This window comes from Jaculus jaculus, chromosome 9 (genome assembly GCF_020740685.1).
Source record: "Jaculus jaculus isolate mJacJac1 chromosome 9, mJacJac1.mat.Y.cur, whole genome shotgun sequence".
NCBI lineage: Eukaryota > Metazoa > Chordata > Mammalia > Rodentia > Dipodidae > Jaculus > Jaculus jaculus.
In genome coordinates this window covers 29,220,338-29,238,882 of record NC_059110.1, presented here as the reverse complement: position 1 = coordinate 29,238,882, position 18,545 = coordinate 29,220,338, and the positions used below count along the sequence as shown (strand labels likewise).

General features: G+C 44.6%; 1 protein-coding gene across 4 annotated transcripts in view; it reads right to left on the bottom strand.

Moving 5' to 3' along the window:
• The window catches only part of Bclaf1 (BCL2 associated transcription factor 1), a 40,093-nt gene extending 38,692 nt beyond the window's left edge, over positions 1-1,401 (bottom strand). For 3 of the 4 annotated variants that reach the window (XM_045158096.1, XM_045158098.1, XR_006638895.1), the window contains exon 1: positions 1,276-1,401. The gene's annotated coding sequence lies outside the window, so the exon portion shown is untranslated. Of the gene's footprint in view, positions 1-812; positions 829-1,275 lie in introns of those variants that run through there. The other variant, XM_045158097.1, reaches the window with a different exon arrangement.
• Between the last annotated feature and the right edge of the window lie 17,144 nt (positions 1,402-18,545).

Below are 18,545 nucleotides of genomic sequence, written 5' to 3'. Positions count from 1 at the left end.
AGTTCGGGTTTAGCGCTTTTAGCCTCGGCTACAGAGGGGAAATCCTGTGTCATAACAAAACAAAAGGGCCTAGAAAGATGGCTTAGCGGTTAAGTCACCTGCCTGCGAAACCTAAGGGAACCCTGGTTCGATACCCCAGTACACACGTAAGCCAGATGGACAAGGTTGCACATGCTCTGGAGTCCGTGTGCCGTGGATAGACGACTTGGGTTTGCCCATTCATATCCTCTTTTCTCAAATAATTAAAAATAAAAAACAGGGCTCGAGAGAGTGTTTAGCGGTTAAGGCGCTAGGGCTCCAGATCCTACGTTAGCCAGACGCGCAAAGTGACGCACTTATCTAGCGTTCGATTGCAGTGCGCCAATTCTCATTCTCTCTCTCACATAAATAATAATTTTTTTTAAAGTCTGTTGGGCTTGCCTCAAGAAAAAAAAATTAGGTCCGGTCCGGCGTGGTGGCGCAGGACTTTAATCCCAGCACTGGAGAAGTGGAGGCAGGAGGATCGCCGCGAGTTCGAAGCCAGCCTGAATGGTCAGCCAAAAGGGAGCGCGAGACGCTCCCCTTCGAAAACCACAACAACTTAAAAGACAACGGAAGCCTGGCGCGGTAGAGGTACCCGGCTGTGGCCCAAGCGGCCGGGAAACTGAGGCCGGCGGCTGGGGGAGGGGAGTGGCTACACAGGCCAGCCGCCCGGAAGACCAGACCTGAGCCCGCAACCGCTATCGAGGCCTGCACGCACAGGCAGCCTCCCGCCGACGAAGGCGGCTTCACGGCAATGCAAAGACGACAAAGACACCAACGGCCCCACTCACTCAGCTCCGCGGCACGTCAGCGACTTTACCCGAGGCCGCGAGGCCCAGAGAGCCAACTCCTGTCGCTGCCGCCGCTGCCGCCGCCGCCGCGCTCGCGGCCTAAGGCGGGGAAAGAAAGGAAAAAGTGCGCCTGCGCACAGCGATCCGCGGGGGCGCGCACGAGCCCGGGTGGGAAGCGTTGGGGGAAGGGCCAGGAGAGGGCTCTGCGCACGCGCACGGGAAGGCCCCGCGGTCTCCAGGCCTCGGGACCGCGCTCGCCGTTGGCACAGTTCACCCCAACCCCCACCTCCCCAACCCCCGCGGCCTCGGAAACCTGAGGCAAGGCGACAGGAAAGAAAACGCACGGGTAACGGCTCCACGTTTCCTGGGTGCTCTGGTGCCGTCACCACCCAGAGTTAACAGCACTCCTCCGTCCTCGGCGTTCACGACTCTCTGAGTACTACGGATGCCGCGCGAGGCCTACCTGACACGCCCGAGCACGAGTCCCGGGATATGGCTCCGTCGTCAACTCCACAAGCCGGCCGTCTCCAGACTCCAGAAGGAGAGGAAAACCATAGAGGTTGCTTCGACGCGCTAGCTCGCCTCCGTCACTTCCGATTTGGGGCGTGGCCTCGGGTACCGCTAAATATCCCGGCAGGCCCCGCCCACTCTTCCGCCCTAGACCAGCGCCCTGGCCACTGCGAAGATCTTCCCCGAGGCTTTCTGGGAAATCGCGCGGCTGGTCTCGCGAGAAGTTGGGTCGACCGGGTATTGGCGTCCTCCGCCTGGATTGTGGTAGACGAGATGGCCTGCGGCCTGCAGGCTGCTCGGCCTTGTTCTAGGATGACCCTGTCGTCTAGATGTCACGGTCGCCAGGGTACAGGCGGTATTCGATCTGTCAGGCTCATCCTTAATTGTGAGGCGGGCTGTGAGCTTCCAAACCACACTGAATCACTCCGAAGAAAAGGCTGGGCAGTAGACGCCTCTGTGCTCGCAGGCCTGCGGGCAGTCCCTTTGAACACCCCCAGGAGGATCTGCTGCTTTGCTAATAAAAAGGCTAAACCGGACAGGAGACATGGCTTACTGGTTAAGGCGTGTACCTGCAAAGCCAAAGGCCCCGGGTTCGATTGCCCACGACCCACGTCAAGTGGCGCATGCGTGTGGACTTTGTTTGCTTTGGCTAAAAGCCCTGGCGTGCCCATTCTCTCCCTCCCACCCTCCACCCTCAAATAAATAATTTTATTTTTAAGGAGGGCTGAAGAGATGGCGTAGCACTTAAGGCACTTGCCTGCAAATCTAAAGGACCCGGTTCGGTTCCCCAGTACCCAAGTAAGCCAGATGTACATGAGTCTGGAGTTCATTTGCAGTGGCTGGAGGCCCTAGCGGGACCATTTTCCCCTCTCTTTCCCTCTCTAATAAATAAAAATAAAATATAAAAATAAGTAAAAAAAATTTTAAAGAATAACTGCTTAGAGAGTTGCAAATGGCCTCAGTTGCAAGCCCGACCCAGCGGCATCTGCCAGAATGATGAAACAGATTATAAATAGGAAAAACACGGTTTTTCTTTTTCCATTTTAATCGATTTTTTAATAAAAACCTCTGGCATATTTACTAATAATACTTCTCTTAACTACGGTTCCTTAGGGACTTAAAACCGTTATTACTTTGATGTTTTAGGACGTCAATTTCCTTGAAGGATTTCAAAATTGTAATTAGCAGTGAGGCTTCTGTCACATCCACTGTGGAAGCTTGCTTGGAATGGAACATGGCCTAGGGCAGTTTCACAAGCCCAATTACCAGCTCAACTAGAAGAGCCTGATTTTCCACTGGCGGCAACCTGGCTTAGGCTTAGTTCGGTTTGGCATTAATTGGGCAGTGTGCCTCATGGCTCCCACCCTCAGGTGAAAGCTGGTCACAAGTCCAAAGCATTTCTTAATTAGGAACCTGGTCAATATCTATTGTTAGGTGAACTATATTAAAAAGGGAAAAAAGCGGGGGGGGGGGCTGTGCTGGAGAGATGGCTCAGCAGTTAAGATTCTTACCTGCAAAGCCTAATGTTGTAGGTTTGATTGATTCCCCAGTAGCCATGTAAAGCCAGATGCACAAAGTGGCACATGCATCTGGAGTTCATTTGCAGTGGCAGGAGGCCCTGGTGTGACCATTCTCTCCCTCCTCCCCTCCCTCCTTCTCTCTCCCCCCTCCTCTCTTTCTCTGTTTGCAAATAAAATATTTTGGGGTTTTCTTTTTTTTTTTGAGGGAGCCTTCCAGGGTGACCTGGAATTCATTATGTAGTCTTAAACTGGCCTCCAACTCATAGATCCTCCTACCTCTGCCTCCCCAGTGCTGGAACTAAAGGCATACACCAGCATGCAAGGCTCACATATCTTTTGAAGAACCATTGAGGGTTCAGCACAACTTTGCTGTCCTTTGAAAATGAGGCAGGATACACTAACAGCTTTTAATCTATTCAACAAAATACCACTTTTGAGCCAGGTGTGGTGGTGTATGCCTTCAATCCTAGCACTGGGGAAGTAGAGGCTGGAGGATCACTGTGAGCTCGAGGCCACCCTGAGATGACAGAGTGAATTCCAGGTCAGCCTGAACTAGAATGAGACTGTACCTTAAAAAAACAACAGCAACCATGGGATATATTTTATAATCCTGGAAAATGTTAATAAAAATTAAAAAAAAAAAAAAACACAGCAAGGGCTGGAGAGATGGCTTAGCGGTTAAGCGCTTGCCTGTGAAGCCTAAGGACCCCGGTTCGAGGCTCAGTTCCCCAGGTCCCACGTTAGCCAGATGCACAAGGGGGCGCACGCGTCTGGAGTTCGTTTGCAGTGGCTGGAGGCCCTGGCGCGCCCATTCTCTCTCTCTCCCTCTATCTGTCTTTCTCTCTGTGTCTGTCGCTCTCAAATAAATAAATAAAAAATGAACAAAAAAAAATTTAAAAAGAAAAACAGCAAAATACACCTTTTGTGTACGATTTCCTGGGAATCAAACCTAAGACTTAGTGAATCCTAGGCGCCTGCTCTATCACTGAACTACAACTGCAGACCTGACTGATTTTCAATAAACTGAAACATTGTAGCAGTCCCTTGAACCAATGAACCCTGCAGACATCTTTTGGAGGAGGTCTCATTGAAGCACCCTTAGGAGTAAAAGTAGAACAAATAAATAGTAAAATTAAAAAAAAAAAAAAAGTAGCTGATGAACGTGTTGAGAACTTAGAGAACTGCAACTACTTTCATCAAACCAGATACTGATGCATTAGTGTTCAGACATCAGGGGACTAGAGCTCTGATTCAGGTGCTAAACTGTTAGTTAACTTTGGGCAGGCCACTTCTCAGCTTTCAAATTAGGAGGCCAGAGAATCTTTAGGGTACAATCTTTGGGCTTCTCTGGACCACGCTGGAAGAGGAATTGTCTTGGGCCACACATTAAATACACAAACACTGTAGGAAAGTTTATGAGTAAAATAACAAGAAAAGGGCTGGAGAGCTGGCTTAGCGGTTAAGGCACTTGCCTGCCAAGCCTAAGAAGCCATGTTTGACTTTCCAGGTCCCATGTAAGCCAGGTGCACAAGGTGATAAAAGCACACAAGGCACATGTGTCTGGAGTTTGATTACAGTGGCTGGAGGCCCTACCCCACCGATTCTCTCTCCCTCTCTCTCTTTCCTCCCTCCCTCCCTCCCCCCCCCCTCCCCCCCCCCCCCCCTCTCTCTCTCTCTCTCTCTCTCTCTCTCTCGTGCGCACGCCTTTCTCACTCTCAATCTCTTGCATTTAAAAAGAAGAAGAAAGAAAACAGGCCAGTCCATTGGGCTTAAATTAAAGAAAAAAGTTCTATGCATAATTTTCTTGATGCTGCTAGTACAGATATGCAAAAAATCCTAATTATGCAACATCCTGAGTCCTTTAGGATTGTCAAGCAGGCCCCAAGTTTTTCATCACTAATAACATCTAAGTAATAAAGCCTCACTGATTTTCCTTGATGTTATTATAAAAGTAAAAGAGGACAACATAAACCATGGGGTATTGATATTGTATTTGACAAGCAGAGTAAAGTTTCTACTTACATTGACATGTGATCTTCAGAACTAGGAGAAATATGTAGATCCATTGTTGGTAAGCCATACAGTCTATGGCAAATTTTTCTGTTACCCCAATCTGACAAAGTCAACTTCTATTCCCATAGATCTTAAATGAAAGAAATGGTTCAGCTAAGTAAAGCCATAGTGTTCTCTACGTCTACTTAATATTATGACATACATAATTGTAGGGTGCTAAAAGCAACATGCTAACAGCAAAATAAGTCATAATTACTTTTTTTAATTTCTACCTCCCTTGGGCTATAAAGATGAAATTAAAATGGAATATCAGGCTCTAATTGCTAAGTAGGATAAGATTCCTGTGGAGAACATTTATAATTCCTTCCCAGCACAGCACAGTCCACAAAATAAAGATGTTCCCCAGTGTTCATAGAAAGTTCTTGAAGATCCTCATCCTCTGCTGTTGGGAAAGTTATTGAAACTCCACTAGTGTCATGTAAAAAAAAAAAAAAATAGGGGGCTGGAGAGATGGATCAGTGGTTAAGGTGTTTTCTGCAAAGACTAATAACCTGAATTTGATTCCTCAGTCCCCATGTAAACAAAGTGGCACATGCATTTGGAGTTCATTTGCAGTGGCCAAAGGCCCTGGAACGCCCATACTCTCTCTGTGTGTCTCCCCCCACACCTATGCTTGCAAATAAATAAAATATTTTTTAAAAAATAATAGGGGCTTAGCCAGCGTAGTGGTACATGCCTTTAATCCCAGCACTTGGGAGGCAGAAGTAGAAGGATCATCGTGAGTTCAAGGCCACCCTCAGACTACATAGTTAATTCCAGGTCAGCCTGGGCCAGAGTGAGACCCTACCTCAAAAAACCAAAATAATAATAATAATAATAATAATAATAATAATAATAATAATAGGGGCCAAGCATTTTGGTACATGCCTTTAACCCCAGCACTCAGGAGGCAGAAGTAGGTGGATTGCCATAAATTCAAAGCCACCCAAAACACATAGTGAATTCCAGGCTGACCTATGTATTCACTATGTAGTCTCGGGGTAGGTACAATTTCAAGGCGATCCTCTTCTGCCTCCCGAGTGCTGGAATTAAAGGCATGCAGCACTATGCATGGCTTGAATGTTCACTTTTTGTCATCTGTGTCTATTGAGAATATTCTCTGGGTGCCTTTGAAGACAGCAAGTTTTATACATTTTTGGCAGATAAATGATAGTCTCCTTGAGACACAGAGTCATAACAAGTAACATCTACACTCTGTATTCCATTGAAATGTCACTCTGGGTCATTGTTTCATCTCAGAAAAAAAAGTAAAGAACTGAATAAATAATTATCCCAGTTCTACTTAGAGGAGCATGATTTCAGAGCTGGTCTTCAAAAGAATCTGTTTGGCTTTGGGGGATGATAATAATGCCTCATATGCCTAGTCAACAATATTTTGCTCTGTGACAGGTAATTCACACCCTCCCTTCAATAGTCAGTTAAAACATTGATTCTCGGCCTGGAGATATGGCTTAGCAGTTAAGGTGCTTGCCTGCAGTGGTAGTTTGAATAGATGGCCCCCAATATAGTCAGTGTTTTACTAGTTTGTGGTTTGGATCTTCAGCCATCTAGCTGGAAGAGGTGGATCTTTGGGAAGCCTAAGGACCCATGTTCAACTGTCCAGATCCCACATGAGCCAGACACACAGCGGTGAGGCAAGCACAAGGTTTCACATGCCGGCTAGGTGGCACAAACGTCTGGAGTTCAACTGCAGTTGCTGAGGCCCTGACATGCCAATTCTCAAGCTTGCGGTTTTAACAGATGCACCGGTGACTTGCATTAAACTGTACAGCATTTTGGATGCAATGTATTAGGAAGTAGTGGAGTAAGAGATGCTCCCTCCTTCTTTCATCAGATGAGGGTCCCTATTCTTCCCAGGAAGCTCTAATACAACAAATGGACCTTGAACCACCACCACCAGCAGCAACTCATCAGAAATGCAAGTCCTCAGCTGTCATTGAACATTGAATCAGAAACTCTGAAGGGCTACAGACATATATCCATAATACACTGCTTGCCTAGAATGCACAGGTCCGTAGGTTTGACCCTCACTGCCTCAAGAAAACAGAAGAAACTCTGGGAAGTGGCTAGCCCTCCAGGAGTTAGTAAAAACACTTCAGTGAACTCACTCCTTGCTGAGTACAAAGCCTAGTGAATAAGCTCATGAGAGAGCCCTTGGGCTGGAGAGATGACTCAGTGTTAAGGTGGTTGCCTACAAAGCCTAAGGACCAAGGTTCATTTCCCCAGTATCCATGTAAAGCCAGATGTACAAGGTGGCATATGCATCTGGTGTTCGTTTGTAGTGGCTAGAGGCCCTGGTGCACCCATTCTCTCCTCTCTCTTTGTGCCTTTTTCTTTTTTCTTTTTTTTGGGGCAGCTTCCATAATTATAGACAATAAACCATGATAACTTTCTCCCTACCCCAACTTTCCCCTCACAAATTCACCCTCCATCATATCCCCTCCCCCTCTCAATTAGTCTCTTTTTGTTTATTTATTTATTTGAGAGCGACAGAGAGAGAAAGAGAGAGAGAGAGAATGGGCATGCCAGGGCCTCCAGCCACTTCAAACAAACTCCAGACACATGTGCCCCTTTGTGCATCTGGCTAACGTGGGTCCTGGGGAATCGAGCCTTGAACCAGGGTCCTCAGGCTTCGCAGGCAAGCACTTAACCGCTAAGCCATCTCTCTAGCCCAGTCTCTCTCTTTTTTTTTTAATTTTGACATCATCTTTTCCTCCTATTATGAGGGTCCCGTGTAGGTAGTGCCAGACACTGCAAGGTCATGCATATCTAGGCCACTTTGTGTCTGGAAGATTGCATTGTAAGCAGTCCTACCCTTCCTTTGGCTCTTACATTCTTTCTGTCTCAAATAAGTTTAAAATAAAAAATTTTTAAAAAAGAATGAGTCCTTGAACACAATATGCTGTCACTTTACAAACGGAAATCATAGTCATGTTTCAAAAAGGGGGAGAGAATGGTTCATTTTTGTGCCTTCATTTTTCTGCTTTTACATTCTTCCTTTGTTTTTTTTTTTTCAAGTATTTTGGTCACAGATATGTAAAAATGACTAACACAGTCCCTGACTTGGGCTGCTCAACAGTATAATTTTTTTTTACCTTTATGATGGTACAAGAACAGTATCCCTCAGTAGAAACTGGACTTCAAACCTCGGATTTTGGTCTCACCCAAGGCTACACTGTACAGTAAGACCCTTTGTCTCAGCGCTGGGCTTCAGCAGGCAGCGGTGGCCCCAGGCAGCCCTGTGAGCACCCGAGGAGTAACTGGCATACACGGGCATTGTGTTGCCAGCATTCTTTCGTATCAGACATTCAATAAATTGCACAAGATATTCAATACTTTGCTCGAAAAGAGGCCTTGCATTGGGCACTTTTGCCCAGCTGTAAGCTAATGTAATTGTCATGTGCATATTTAAAGTAAGCAAGAGCCAGGGTGGTGAAGCACACCTTTTATCCTAGCAGAGGTAGGAGGATCACCATGAATTCGAGGCCACCCTGAGACTACATAATGAATTCCAGGTCAGTCTGGGCTAGAGTGAAACCCTACCTCGATAAAATAAAATAAAGTAAGCAAGGTAGCTGGGCACTGTGTCTCATACCTTTAATATCAGCAGTTGAGAGGCTGAGATAAGGAGGATCACTGAGAGTTCAAGACCAGCCTGGGCTACAGTGAGACCCTGCCTCAAAACAAAACAAAACAAAATAAACAGTGGGCTGGAAAGATGGCTTAGCGGTTGAGCACTTGTCTGTGAAGCCTAAGGACCCCAGTTCAGGGCTTGATTCCCCAGGACCCACATAAGCCAGATGCACAAGGTGGCGCATACATCTGGAGTTCTTTTGCAGTGGCTGGAGGCCCTGGTGCGCCCATTCTATCTATGTGCCCCTTTCTCTCTCTATCTTACACTCTCAAAAAAAAAAAAAAAGAAAGAAAGAAAGAAAAGAAAAGAAAAGAAAAGAAAAGAAAAGAAAAGAAAAGAAAAGAAAAGAAAAGAAAAGAAAACCTTGAGACTGGAGAGATGGCTCAGCAGTTAAAGGCACTTACTTGCAAAGCCTGATGGTCCAGGTTTGATTCCCCAGTACCCACATAAAGCCAAATGCACAAAATGGTCACAGATATGCATCTGAAACTTTAATTTATCTATTATTATTTTTATTTTTACTTAATTGAGAGAGAGAAATGGGCAAGGAGAGAAAGAGAGGATCAGTGTGCCAGGGCCTTCTGGCCACTGCAAATGAACTACAGATGCATGTGCCTCTTTGTGCATCTGGTTTATGTGGGTCCTGGGGAGTCAAATCTGGGTCTTTTTGCTTTGCAGGCAAGTGCCTTTACCTCTGAGCCATCTCTCCAGCTCTGCATCTGGAGTTTGATTGCAGTAGAAAAGGGTCCTGGTGTGCCCATTCTCTGTGCCTCTCTTTCTGCTTGCAAATATATAAATAAAAACATTTTAAAGTAAGAAAGTCATGATGTCCAGTGAGTTACACGAATTAATTGTGTCTTCAGCCTGACATGGTATATCAGGATGTTACCTTGTCACGCGTTAAAGAGCACTTTTTTTTTCCATTAAAAAACAAAATTAAGCCGGGTGCGGTAGCACACACCTTTCATCCCAGCACTCAGGAGGCAGAGGTAGGAAGATTGGCATGAGTTCAAAACCACCCTAAGACTACATAGTGAATTCCAGGTTAGCCTGGAATAAAGGGAGACCCCCACCTTGACAAAGAAAAGAAAAATATTTAGCCTGTTGTGGTGGTGTATGCCTTTAATCCCAGAGAAGTAAGAATATTGCCACGAGTTCGAGGCCACCCTGAGACTACATAGTAAATTCCTGGTCAGCCTGGGCTACAGCAAGACCCTACCATGTAAAACCAAATAAATAAATAATAATAATGATAATTTTAAAACGGGTGTGGTGGCGCATGCCTTTAATCCCAGCATTTGGGAGGCAGAGGAAGATCACTGTGAGTTCCAGACCACCCTGAGACTACAGAGGGAATTACAGGTCAGCCTGGGCTACAGTGAGACCCTACCTCAAAAACCAAATAAAAAAAATTATTGATTGAGTTGTACATGTGTGCACATGTGTATAATAATAATTTTAGCCATGTGTGTTGGCCCATGCCTTTAGTCCCAGGAAGCAGAGGTCAGAGGATGGCTTTGAGTTCGAGGCTAGCCTAGGACTATAGAGTGAGTTCTAAATCAACATGGGCTAGAGTAAGATTGAACACAAATCTTTTTAAAATTTTTATTGAAGCCAGCGTTGGTGGCGCACACCTTTAATCCCAGCTCTCGGGAGGCAGAGGTAGGAGGATTGCCATGAGTTCAAGGCCACCCTGAGACTACATAGTGAATTCCAGGTCAGCCTGGGCCAAAGTGAGACTCTACCTTGAAAAACCAAACAAAAAAATTATTGATTTAGTTGTACATGTGTGCATATGTGGGTGTGTACATGCCAGAGTCTCTACTGCAAATGAACTGCAGACACATGTGTCACTTGGCACCTTGCTTTATGTGGGTTCAGGGGAATTGAACCCAGGCACCTTTAAAGGCTGAGCCATCTTTTCAGCCCGTGGTAGTCTCAGGGTGGCCTCCAACTCACAGTGATCCTTCTACCTCTGTGTCCCAAATCCTGGGATTAAAAGCATGTGTCACAATGCCTGGGCCTTTTTTTTTTCCCCCCTATTTTTTAAAGACAGGATCTTGCTATGTAGCCCATGCTGGCCTTAAACTTGTAGTGATCCTCCAGACTCTACCTCTTGTGTTGGGAGTACAGACTTGTGCCCCCTTGGCTCACTTTACAACATGTGTCTTTTAGAAGCTGTGACCTATGGAATGCACTACCCACAGTACAGACCTGAAATTCCCACCCCCCACCTTTGAAATCAAGCGTACCTCATATACATGATAAGCTCATGCACATTTAGCCAGTTTGTGCTGCCTACTCCAAACTCATACAGAGTACAGAGAGAGAAACAGAGGCAGTGGGGCAAGGCCAGCCCTCCTGCCACTGCAAACAAGCTCCAGATGCATGCACCACTTTGTGCATTTGGCTTTACGTGGGTGTTGGGGAATCGAACCTGAACTGTCAGGCTTTGCAAACAGTCACTCTAACAGCTGAGCCAACTCTGCAGCCTCTAATGCAGGAGTTTCGTCTCTAAAATCATACATTAATAGTATCAAAAGGGTAGAAACTTAATCCAACTATGGAGTTTAAAGGTGGGGCCTTTAGAAGGTGATTAGATTTAAGTAAGGTCACTAGGATGGAACCCCAGACAGACAAACAGACATTTCTACTCTGTGTCTGCCATGCAGTGCCATGTGCTGCCTCAGGAGTTATTTCAAGAACTGAGCTACAGGCTGCAGAGATGGCTCAGCAGTTAAACACTGTTGCTTACAAAGCCTAAAGGCCCAGGATCAATTCCCCAGTTCACACATAAAGCCAGAGGCACAGAGTGGTGCATGAGTCTTGGATTTGTTTGCAGTGACATGAGGCCTTGGCACACTCATATTCTCTCTCTCAAATAATAAATAAAAAGAATGTTTTAAAACATTTAAAAAGGGCCAGGCGTGGTGGCACATACCTTTAATCCCAGCACCACACATCCGGCTCTTCATTTTTATTTATTTATTTAGTTAGTTTTGGTTTTTCAAGGTAGGGTCTCACTCTAGTTCAGGCTGACCTGGAATTCACTATGTAGTCTCAGGGTGGCCTTGAACTCATGGTGATTCTCCTATCTCTGCCTCCGGAGTGCTGGGATTAAAGGCGTGCGCTACCACGCCCGGCTAAGCGTCTGGCTCTTTAAATATTTTATTTATTTATTTATTTATTGAGGTGGGGTCTCACTCTGGCCCAGGCTGACCTAGAATTCACTATGTAGTCTCAGGGTGGCCTTGAAATCATGGCACTCCTCCTACCTCTGCCTCCTGAGTGCTGGAATTAAAGGGCATGCCCAGCCTCTAGCCACTGCAAACAAACTCCAGACATTGCACCTCCTTGTGCATCTGGCTTATGTGGATCCTGTAGAATCAAACCTGGGTGCTTAGGCTTTGTAGGCAAGCACCTTAACCACTGAGCCATCTCTCCAGCCCTCTACCTGGATCTCATGCCCACTTTATTAAAATCAGTATTCAGGGCTGGAGAGATGGCTTATCGATTAAGCGCTTGCCTGTGAAGCCTAAGGACCCTGGTTCGAGGCTCGATTCCCCAGGATCCACATTAGCCAGATGCACAAGAGGGCACACACATCTGGAGTTCATTTGCAGTGGCTGCAGGCCCTGGTGTGCCCATTCTCCTTCTCTCTCTTTTTCTCAAATAAATAAATTAAAATTAAAATATTTAAAAAGAAAAAAGCATACAAAGAATCAGTGAAACTAAGAGATGGTTCTTTGAAAAGATAACTGAGATTAACAAACCCATGGGCAAACCTACAGCCAACATTATTCTAAATGAAGAAAAAAAAATCAAAGCATTTTCACTGAGATCAAGAATAAGATAAGAATGTATACTTTCTTATTCAATATACTGTTTGAACTCTTGGCTAGAAAAGCAAGACAATAAAATGAAATACAAGGGATACAAATAATATAAGAAGTCAGGCTGGAAAGATGGGTTGGTGGTTAATGTGCTAGCCTGAGAAGCTTAAGGACCCAGGTTTGATTATCTAATACCCACACAAGCCAGATGCACAAAGCAGCTCATGCATCTGATGTTCATTTGCAGTGGCAAGAAATTTCTGAATAAGACTTCAGTCACTTAGGAAACAAGTCAACCATTGACAAATGAGTGCTCGCAAAATTAAAAAGCTAATTAACAGCTAATTAAGCCTGCACAGTGGGAGAAAACCTTTGCTAGCCATGTCCGACAGGGGATTATCTAGAATGGACCAAAAAATTCAAAACCTAAAGAAATCAAATTAGCTCAATCAATAAATGGTCTCATGAAATAGAAAGCTCTGAAAAGATAACTCACAAGCATGAAAAACAAAATGCTCACTTCACTAATCACCAGAGAAATGCATATTAAACTACACTGAGATTCCATCTTACCCAAGTCAGAATGGCAATCATTAAAAAAATCAAATTTAAATGGAACCAGCCTAGATGTCCCTCAACTGATGAGTGGATAATGAAGATGTGGCACATTTATACAATGGAGTTCTACTCAGCGGTAAAGAAAAATGAAGTTATGAAATTTGCAGAAAAATGGATGGACCTGGAAAGGATTATACTAAGTGAGGTAACCCAGGCCCAGAAAGCCAAGCGCCACATGTTCTCCCTCATATGTGGATCCTAGCTACAGATGACTGGGCTTCTGCGTGAGAAGGAAAATACTTAGTAGCAGAGGCCAGTAAGGTAAAAAGGAGACATAAAGGGAAGAGAAAAGAAGGGAGGAGGGTACTTAATAGGTTGATATTGTATATATGTAAGTACAATGATTGTGATGGGGAGGTAATATGATGGAGAATGGAATTTCAAAGGAGAAAGTGGGGGGGAGAGGGAGGGAATTAACATGGGATTTTTTTATAATCATGGAAAATGCTAATAAAAATTAAAAAATAAAAAAAGAGAGTAAAACAAAGGTAATAGACTTATGTCACATGACTTTTGGTTTCATTGCAAGCCACAGAAGCTTTTTTTTTCAATTTTTTAAAATTTATTTATTTGAGAGAACAAAAGAGGGAAAGAAGCAGACACACACACACACACACACACATACACATACACACACACAGAATGGGTGCCCTAAGGCCTCCAGCCACTGCATATGAACTCCAGACTCATGTGCCACCTTGTGCATCTGGCTTATGTGGGTCCTGGGGAATTGAACCAAGGTCCTTTGGCTTTGCAGGCAAACCCCTTAACCATGAAGCCATCTCATCAGCCCCATTGTAGCTTTTATGAGGGCATTAATTTTTGAAGATAGACAGGTATGTCAGGAAACAGCATAGACAGTTTAGAAATAACTCACATATGGTCAAATGATTTTTGACAAAGTCACCTAATTTTTTTTAATTTTTGTCATTTCAAGGTAAGATCTTAGTGTAACCCAGGCTGACCTGGAATTCCCTGTGTAATCTCAGAATGGCCTCGAACCCACAGTGATCCTCCTACCTCTGCCTCCTGAGTGCTGGGATTAAAGGTGTGTGCTACCACACCTGGCTCCCCTAATTCTTAAATGAAGAAATGATTTTATTTTTGAGATAGAGTTTCACTCTAGCCCAAACTGACCTGGAATTCACTATGTAGTCTCAAGGTGGCCTCGAACTCACAGTGATCCACCTACCTCTGCCTCCTGAGTGCTGGGATTAAAGGCATGTGCCCCACACCCGGTTACTACTGCTGTTTTTACTCCTATGGCCAACACCATCACTACTACTAGCTTATTATTATTCTAATTATCATTCCATACGGAAACACTTAAAAGCTACTAATCGGGCTGGAGAGACAGTTTAGCAGTTAAGCACTTGCCTGTGAAGCCTAAGGACCCCAGTTCAAGGCTCGATTCCCCAGGACCCACGTTAGCCAGATGCACAAGGGGGCACACACGTCCGGAGTTCCTTTGCAGTGGCTGGAGGCCCTGGCGCGCCCATTCCTTCTCTCTCTCTCTCTCTGCCTCTTTCTCTCTCTGTCACTCTCAAATAAATGAAAAATGAACAAAAATTTTTTTTTTAAAAAAGCTACTAATCAACTGGGTGTAGCAGCTTATGCCTGTAACCCCAGCATTTGGAAGACTAAAACAGAAGGATGGTTGTAAGTTCAAGTCCCACCTGGTCTATACAGCAAGCTTGAGGCCAGTTAGGGCTACATAGAGGGACACTGTCTCAAAAAAAAAAAAAAAAAAAAAAAGGGTGGGGAGGGAGGGAATTACCATGGGATATATTTTATAATCATGGAAAATGTTAATAAAAAATAAAAAAATAAAAAACAAACAAACAAACAAAAAGGAGCTGGGCTTGGTGGCACATGCCTTTAATCCCAGCACTCAGTTGGGAGGCTGAGGTAGGAGGATGGCCATGAGTTCGAGGCCAGCCGAGAGCTATGGAGAGAGTTCCACATCAGCCTGAACTGGAGTAAGACCGTGACTCCACATACACGCACACACACACCCAACAACAACAACAAAAAGGAATGAAAGTGACACTATAAAAAATAATACTATAAAAAAACCAAAGACATGTTTGGTGTCCACCTGCCCAGAGAGGTGGCACTGATGACTCAACAGACATACTGTGAGGAGATGCTGAACACCAATCCTGTCCCGTCAGGAACACTGCCTTCCCATCAGGTAGGTAGAAGCAGAGAGTTTTCTTTCTCTCTTTCCCCTGTATGGACACTTAGAAGCTGGCCACCTACGGTCCAGGAAGAGAGCCTGAATCACATGGTGCCTTGATCGTGGCATTCCCAGCTCCAGACTGTGAGAAAGAGGATAAAAAAAATGCTGTTATTTAAGCCACTCAGTCTATGGTATTTTGCAGTGGCAGCCCAAACAGTCTAAAAAAAAATAGTCTAAAAAGTTGGAGAACAATGCACTTACATCTTCTCACTCATTCGTTACAGGGGTGACTTCAATCATTCCAAGTGAATACAACTGTCTTTAGTGGGGCGCTAATGGGCCATGCAGAATCATTGTAGCTCATAAGATCAAAACCAGACACGTAGCACCCCTTAATAAAGCTATAAAGCCGCTTTAATGAGGATTACTGCTGCCTGGAAGGGATACATGCTAAAGAATTGAATAAAAAATCAACCTTTCTGCACAATTCCAGCTGAAAACTGGCGGGCTGGGCTGGTATCTTCTTAGTGGCCCACTGCCTCCACCTTCTGGAAATGTGTGGGCATTGCAGTGCTGTTGGTTAGAGTGTATTTGTTTGCTCTTTGGTTTGTTTCCTTCCTTTCTTCCTTCTTTCTCTTTATTTTCTTCCCTCCTTTTCCCCTTTTCCTCTCCCCTTCCCTCCCTTCTAAGTCTTTATCACCATTCTCATTGCAAGAGACCAATAATGACAAAAAAATAAAACCTTAGCATATCAAAATAATGGAGCTTTGGGCTGGAGAGATGGCTTAGTGGTTAAGCACTTGCCTGTGAAGCCTAAGGATCCGGGTTGGAGGCTGGGTTCTCTAGGACCCACGTAAGCCAGATGCACAAGGTGGTGCATGCATCTGCAGTTCGTTTGCAGTGGCTGGAGGCCCTGGCGCACCCATTTTCTATCTGCTTCTTTCTCTCTATCACTCTCAAATAAATTAAAATTTAAAAACAAAAAAGAAAAAGAAAAAATAATAGAGCTTTTAAGGCTGACAAATAGCATTCTCTTAAATGTGATGGGCAGGGAAGGGTCTCAGTCTACCCCAGGCTGTCTTATAGCTCACCTGTAGCCCAGGCTGGCCTTAAACTCATAGCAATCTTCCCACCTCAGCCTCTCAAGTGTTGGGATTAAAGGTGTGCACCACCACACCAGTTTGTTTGTTTGTTTCTTAAAATATTTTAAACTAATTTTATTTACTTATTGGAGAGAGAGAGATCCAGGCAGGGAGGGAAAGAATGGGTGCACCAAGGCCTCTAGCTGCTGCAAAGGAGCTCCAGCCTCATGGGCTACCTTGTGCATCTGGCTTTAAGTGGGTAATGGGGAGTCGAACCAGGGACTTCACAGGCAAGCACCCTAAGCACTATGCCATCTCTCTAGCCCACTTTCATTATTATTATTATTACTATTACTATTATTATTATTATTAGTCTCATTCTAGCCCAGGCTGACCTGGAATTCACTCTGTATTCTCAGTCTTTTTTTTAATTAAAAAATAATAGTTTCTTTTTTATTTGAGACAGAGGAAAAGAGAGAGAGATAAAGACAGAAAGAGAATGGGCACACGAGGGCCTCTAGCCAATGCAAACGAACAAAACCCTACAGACTTGTGAAATAAAATTGGTTCATTTAAAAACAAAATTGGGGGCTGGAGAAATGGCTTAGTGGTTAAGCGCCTGCCTGTGAAGCCTAAGGATCCCAGTTCGAGGCTTGATTCCCCAGGACCCACGTTAGCCAGATGCACAAGGGGGCACACGCATCTGGAGTTCGTTTGTGGTGGCTGGAGGCCCTGGTGCGCCCATTCTCTCTCTCTGCCTCTTTCTCTCTCTGCTGTTGCTCTCAAATAAATAAATAAAAATAAACAAAAAAAATGTAAAAAAAAAATTTAAGCTGGGCATGGTGGCGCACGCCTTTAATGCCAGCATTCAGGAGGCAGAGGTAGGAGGATCGCCGTGAGCACGAAGCCACTCTGAAACTACATAGTGAATTCCAGGTTAGCCTGGGCCAGAGTGAAACCCTACCTCGAAAAACCAAAAAAACAAACAAACAAACAAACAAAACAAAACCTTATTGATTGATTTGAGTAAAAGGGAGATAGAAAGACTGGGCATGCTAGGGCTTCCAGCTGCTGTAAACGAACTCCAGACACATGCACCACCTTGTGTATCTGGCTTACAAGGGTCCTGAGGAATTGAATCTAGGTCCTTTGGCTTTGCAGGGAAACAACTTAACCACTAAGCCATCTCTCCAGCCCTCAAGTTCTTAAAGCTTTTGTAGATATCTACAGGTCTGAAACACACTAGATGAAGAATAAAGAAGACTGATTTCTATTAGATCCTATGGTTTATAAGACTATGGTTTATGTTTGTTTATTTTAAATGTTTTTTTTAATTAATTTGCAAGGAGAAAGAGATAGAATGGGTATGCCAGGGCCTCCAGAAGCTGCAAAGGAACTCCCAATGCAAACAGGACTGCATCTGGCTTTACATGGGTACCAAGGAGTTGAACCTGGAGTTTTAGGCTTTGCAGGCAAGCGTCTTAATTTCTAAGCCATCTTTCCAGCCCCTGCTTGTTTGTTTTCAGATAGGTTCTCAACCTCTAGCCCAGGTTGGCTTTGAACTCACCATCCTCTTGTCTCAACCTAGCAAGTGCTGGGATTACAGGCATGCTAAATGATGCCCAGTTTAACAATATGTTCTCATAGACAAATAGATTAGTGTCCTTATTAGGGGAGGAGTCCATAGCTCAACTTCTCTGCATTAGGTAAAGGCAGTGAGAAGGTGGTCCTTTGCACATCTAGAGAAAAGGCCTTACCAGGAACCTTAATCTCAGACTTCCAGTGTCTACAACTTTGAGAATTGTTAGTTTTTTATTCTTTTCTTCTTTCTTTTATTTATTTATTTTTAATTTTTTGTTAATTTTTATTTATTTATTTGAGAGTGACAGACAGAGAGAGAAAGAGGCAGAGAGAGAGAGGAGAGTGGGCATGCCAGGGCTTCCAACCACGGCAAACAAACTCCAGATGTGTGCGCCCCCTTGTGCATCTGGCTAACTTGGGTCCTGGGGAATAAAGTCTTGAACCGGGGTCCTTAGGCTTCACAGGCAAGTGCTTAACTGCTAAGCCATCTCTCCAGCCCCCTATTTATTTATTTATTTATCTTTGGTTTTTTGAGGTAGGGTCTCACTCTAGCCCAGGCTGTGGAGTCTCAGGGTGGCCTTGAACTCATGGCGATCCTCCTACCTCTGCCTCCTGAGTGTTGGGATTAAAGGCATGCGCCACTACGCCCGGCTTTTTTTTTTTTTTTAAGTCGCTTGCTGTATAGTATTTTGTGTGGCAG